Below are 6000 nucleotides of genomic sequence, written 5' to 3'. Positions count from 1 at the left end.
ATACTATTACAGTTATCAGTATTCTAATCATTCTTTTAAAATCCTTAGTCCTTCTCTGAAGGCATAGAAAGCACATTGTTTCCCACTGTGTTTGAGTTAATAATCATCTGTAGAGTGGCTCTATTTTCCATTTGTTCACTATTCCGAATGTCTAAAGAATCCATATGTTCTGAAATATGAACACAGAAATACTGGACATTTTTAACTCGTATGTGGTGATTTGACACAATTGCAATCATGGTCTTGAATTGGACTCGATTTTCTCCGGTCTTGAATCGTTCTCGCTTTAGGTGGTCTCGAACACAGAACTGCCACAGAGCAAGCCACACATGCTCACATAGCTTACTAAACGCCCACACACACAAGCTGACGGACACTTACTAAGGCTTTTACCAAACAGAACTTCTCTCATACTCAGCCACCACCGCCCGTTGTCACGCTTGTGTATGTGTGTTAACGAGAGGTTGCCAAGGACACACACACAGATGAGACAAGGTGTCAGAGCAACTGTGATCTGGTAAATGTCATCTGACTATTTAATTTAGTGTTGAGCGTACCCATGCTTGTGTGTGTGTGATACATTCGTTTGTCTCCTTGGCCTACATAGGCCTGTTGTATGTAGCACAGTGAGCAGCTCCTTCCCCAGTAGACCCAGCTGAATAATACATTCCCTCTCTCCCCCTCCCTCCTACCCTGAATAATAGAGCAGTGTTGGGGCTGCTGGGTAATAAGATACACTGGCTCTGGAATAACTTGCTGGACAATGTGACGGTGTGTGAGAGAGAGATCATCTTGGTAATGACTGCTATTATTCTGCGGCTTTGGGAACAAATATACACAGGCACAGCCTGTTATATGACTGCGTGTGTGTCCGTTTGTGTGTGTCTGTTTGTGTGTGCGTGCGTCTGCTATTATTCCAGGCATTAGAGACCAGGCACATGCATGGTCTTATGTTAGCCTATGGGCCAATGGAGAGCTGCTCAGAATAACATTATACATATCTCTTTTTCTCTTTCTTTCTTTTTGTGTTTGTGTTTCAGTGTGTGTGTGTCAGGGGGTTGACTGGAGATTGACAGGAGTGCTCCATATCATAGCCCAGACTCTGAAGTGTATGTGTCTCTTAGTATGCTGTCCTATCCCTGTCCTTCTCTCCACTCTTTCTTTCTCCTGTTATCCCACCCCTCCTCCACTTTAAGCAATAGTCTAATCTTCTCAACCCTCTCTCTCCTCCAGCATAATTTAAATCCAATGAATACTTAATGACCCAGAATCCGACCTGAAACCCACTTCCCTCAACTCACCTCCTACTCCTCTCACCTCTCTCATCATTTTCTCTGAAACGTGAATTAAGGATTGTGGCTTTTATACAGTTTACCAAATGCATTTCACATAATGCTAGGCTATTCACTGTTAAATAACATTTTCAAAAGGTTGACGTTCATAATCTCACTGGATTATCCTATCATTAGCCTACCTGTGTTGGCTATTAAGACTTGTTATTGTAAGAATTTAAAGGCCCAAAAATATTGCCGTACCTTTCTACTGTGTCAACCATCCAGCCAAATCCAATAATTCCATGCCATGTGTCCTTATAAACGTGCACACAGGTATTCCATGATATGTGGTAATAATCCGGTAATATCGTCATTCATCACATACACAAATGCAATATATAATCATTACACGACTTTCAATGAGTAGTACATTTGAGACAAGTAGGCTATAACTTTTCCATTGTATAAAATTACATCCTCACAATTGCTTGCTTGCCATACTAGTCTGTTCAGCAAGAAATTAGCCAGCCACAACTGACCGTTGAGGGATAATGTTGATTGTAAGGTCTACACCTGTTGTATTCGGTGCACGTGACAAATACACTTTGATTTTATTTGATTGGCGGTTGGAATGATGGCCAATGAGGTTGCAAGTTTAAAGCAGGGGGCGGCATCATATCTGCACAGCATTGTCCAAGGAGGTTGTGGGGTGAGCCCAAGCATGTGCATGTTTTGTGCACAGCTGCAAGGGCTTAAGAGCAATTACTGTCGTAGTACACAACTTTCAGGGACCCTATTTGGCTCTTGGGCGCTGCTTTCAGTGGCTGGTAGTCAAGTCTATATGATATAAGAATATTGCCGCTGTCATTCCCTGCTGGCTGGTTCAATTATTAATCCAGCAATTCTGTCTCTGAGACCAGACCAGTGTCTGTACCGGGATAACATCCCCACTCCCTTCACAGTTTGAGAGAGAGGGAGGATGTATGGATAGACAGATAAATAAAGTGCTACAGGCAATGGTGGAAGTTGAATCACATCTGTGACATCACCTTGTGTGTCATCACTCCCCAGGCGTCCTTGCTAGGTGCTAAGTCACTGTGATGCTGTTCTCAAATCTCTTACCTTGGAGATTAGGTTCTGCTGTTCTGTTGCTGCGCTCCTGAAGAAACCCTGCCAAGCTGCCCTGCAGAGGGACTCCAACACACAACCGTGCAGGACTAAACTGACTGAAAATAGAAAATAGATTGCAAGGCCACTGAGTCGTCTGCCCACTGCGCGCGCACACACACACACACACACACCTGTCCACGATCCACAGTCTCGGGGCTGACCTTAAGGGTGCCTGGCACAAATTTCAAACAAGCAAGTGTGTGTGTGTGTGTGTGTGCGCATGCGCAAGCTTGCGTAAGCATTACTCCTGTGGGAGTAGGTTATAAATCAGGTATAGTTCCACAGGGAATGTTCACTCTGTTGAACAATAGATGGGTAGGTGTGTGTCTCTGTAGGCAGAGAGGGGACGACTGGCAGTGACAGTTTGGTCAGAAACTATTCTTTTGGAGCTGATGTTGAGTGGTCTGCAACTACGGACTGGTCTGTAACTACTCTACTCTGTGTGTGTGTGTGTGTGTGCGAGAGAGAGAGTGACTGGTCTGTAAATACTCTACTGTGGTTCTCTGCTAAATGAGCACTTTTCTCTGGGACATGGATCACACTAGGAGAGAGTGAGTGCGCTGGCGTAGAGCTCCCTCATCAGAGCTGCAACGTTTGGTCCTCGGGCTCTACTGGAGCTCAGCCAGAATTACACGGCAACACCACCACTAACCTCTCTCTCTCTTTCCTTCTCTGAGTACCTTTCACTAACTTCATACATTCTGACTGTGACTTTACGTGTGTTCCAGACCAAATAGATATGTTGATATGAATGCCAGTGGTGCTGCAGGCAGGGAAACTTAGATGGGTCATTCACTACAGTAAAGACACATTGTAGACCTGACGTTTATGAATCCATTCCTTTAGTAATTTCTCTCCATCTGAGCAAGAGAGCGAGGGCGAGCGAGAACAGGATTTAAGGGGAAGAAAAGGTTTGTTGTCATGAAGCTGCTTTGTTGGTTGTGTGAAGTAAGGAGGAGAGTGAGGGTTGTTACAGTGCGTCCTTGCAGAACCTCTGTTATTATTACTGCAATGAACCCTGCTAGCAATTCTGTTACTGTTGACGAAACCAACAACAATACGTTTATTTCTGGAGTAATATGATTACATTATTTCTGGAGTAATATGATTACATTATTTCTGGAGTAATATGATTACATTATTTCTGGAGTAATATGATTACATTATTTCTGGAGTAATATGATTACATTATTTCTGGAGTAATATGATTACATTATTTCTGGAGTAATATGATTACATTATTTCTGGAGTAATGTGATTACATTATTTCTGGAGTAATATGATTACATTATTTCTGGAGTAATATGATTACATTATTTCTGGAGTAATATGATTACATTTGCATGAAAATAAACAGTGGGTTGCTCAAAGGGCACCAATATCAAGACTGTGTTTTATAAATGGATTTTATAACAAATGGAAACAACATTGTTCCTTGCGATACCTTTTCACATGATGAAGATAAAATAATTGGGACCCTGAATTAAGTGTGTGTGTGTTTTGTTCTAGGTGAGGGCAGAGTAAGAGTGTACTGAAAAGGGCAAGCTCAAGTGATAAGATGGCCGTGTCACCACACGTGTGTGTCACCCCATGTGACCCTCACGTTGTCGTGGTAATTAACAGATAACCTTTAACAAGATGTGGGCGTCGCTGGCCTTAATGAGGAAAATGTCACGCTTAAAGAGAGGGAGACAAGGACACACACACACAGTGAGACAAGATGTGACAAGGTGTCAGAGTAACTGTGATCTGGTAAATGTCATCTGACAATTTCATTTATTGTATGTTTCAACTTGATCAGTTGGGATGTAACCTAAATGATATGAGTGTTGGGAGATAACTGGCAGGGAAAATCTCCAATAACACCAAATAAGAACGAAGCAATAAGACAAGCATTTGGGGGATTCAGGCGAAGCTATGTCCATCTCTCGACGCTCTCCTCCACCCCCCCCTCCATCCTCTTCCTCTCCGCTCTTTGTCTGTCTGACTCTGAGTCTAGAGGTTTGACAACCCATTTATGGAGAGCGAGATTGTGTGTGTTGTCCGACTGTGAAAACACGCAGAGTTATCCAGGTGGCACTCAGAGGAGCTGTTCGTTGTAATGAGTGTAGAGTAGAACTAGACTCTCAGCACCTGCTTGGTAGTTAATTATCTGCGCTGTGAATTGTTGTTGAGAGCTAGTTGGATCAGGTGTACTAGAAATAAACCAATATGTAGAATGGCTCAGGGGGGAGGGGCGAGGTCATACTGTGTTGAGAAACACTGATATGGTGCTGCTGGACAGTAGACTAAAGCACTCCCAGTGATATGTGAAACCTGTACCTCTTGCTGTCTGGGAAAAATAACATGTAGTTGAAGTCGGAAGTTTACAAACACCTTAGCCAAATACATTTAAACTCAGTTTCACAATTCCTGACATTTAATCCTAGTAAAAAGTCCCTGTCTTAGGTCACCACTTTTATTTTAAGAATATATAATAGTAGAGTGATTTATTTCAGCTTTAATTTATTTCATCATATTCCCAGTGGGTCAGAAGTTAACGTACACTAGTATTTGGTAGCATTGCCTTTAAATTGTTTAACTTGGGTCAAACGTTTCGGGTAGCCTTCCACAAGCTTCCAACAATAAGTTGGGTGAATTTTGGCCCATTCCTCCTGACAGAGCTGGTGTAACTGAGTCAGGTTTGTAGGCCTCCTTGCTCGAACACCCTTTTTCAGTTCTACCCGCAAATGTTCTATGGGATTGATGTCAGGGCTTTGTGATGGCCACTCCAATACCTTGACTTTGTTGTCCTTAAGCCATTTTGCCACAACTTTGGAAGAATGCTTGGGGTCAATGCCCATTTGGAAGACCACTTTGTGACCAAGCTTTAACTTCCTGACTGATGTTTTGAGATGTTGCTTCAATATATCCACATAATTTCCCCCCTCATGATGCCATCTATTTTGTGAAGTGCACCAGTCCCTCCTGCAGCAAAGCACCCCCACAACATGATTCTGCAACCCCCGTGCTTCACTGTTGGGATGGTGTTCTTCGGCTTGCATGCCTCCCCTGATCATTATGGCCAAACATTTCTATTTTTGTTTCATCAGACCAGAGGACATTTCTCCAAAAAGTACAATCTTTGTCCCCATGTGCAGTTGAAACTGTAGTCTTTCTTTTTTATGGCGGTTTTGGAGCAGTGACTTCTTGAACCGCTTTTCAGGTTATCTCGATATAGAACTCGTTTTACTGTGGATATAGATACTTTTGTACCCGTTTCCTCCAGCATCTCCACAAGGTCCTTTGCTGTTGTTCTGGGATTGATTTGCACTTTTCGCAACAAAGTATGTTCATCTCTAGGAGACAGAACGCATCTCCTTCCAGAGCGGTATGACGGCTTGTACAAATGAACGTGGTACCTTCAGGCGCTTGGAAATTGCTCCCAAGGATGAACCAGACTTGTCTACAATTTCTCTCCTGAGGTCTTGGCTGATTTCTTTTGATTTTCTCATGATGTCAAGCAAAGAGGCCCTGAGTTTGAAGGTTGGCCTTGAAATACATCCACACCTCCAAT

Source organism: Oncorhynchus kisutch, linkage group LG13 (genome assembly GCF_002021735.2).
Source record: "Oncorhynchus kisutch isolate 150728-3 linkage group LG13, Okis_V2, whole genome shotgun sequence".
NCBI lineage: Eukaryota > Metazoa > Chordata > Actinopteri > Salmoniformes > Salmonidae > Oncorhynchus > Oncorhynchus kisutch.
The sequence above is the reverse complement of the archived record's forward strand: the minus strand, read 5'-3'. Positions refer to the sequence as shown.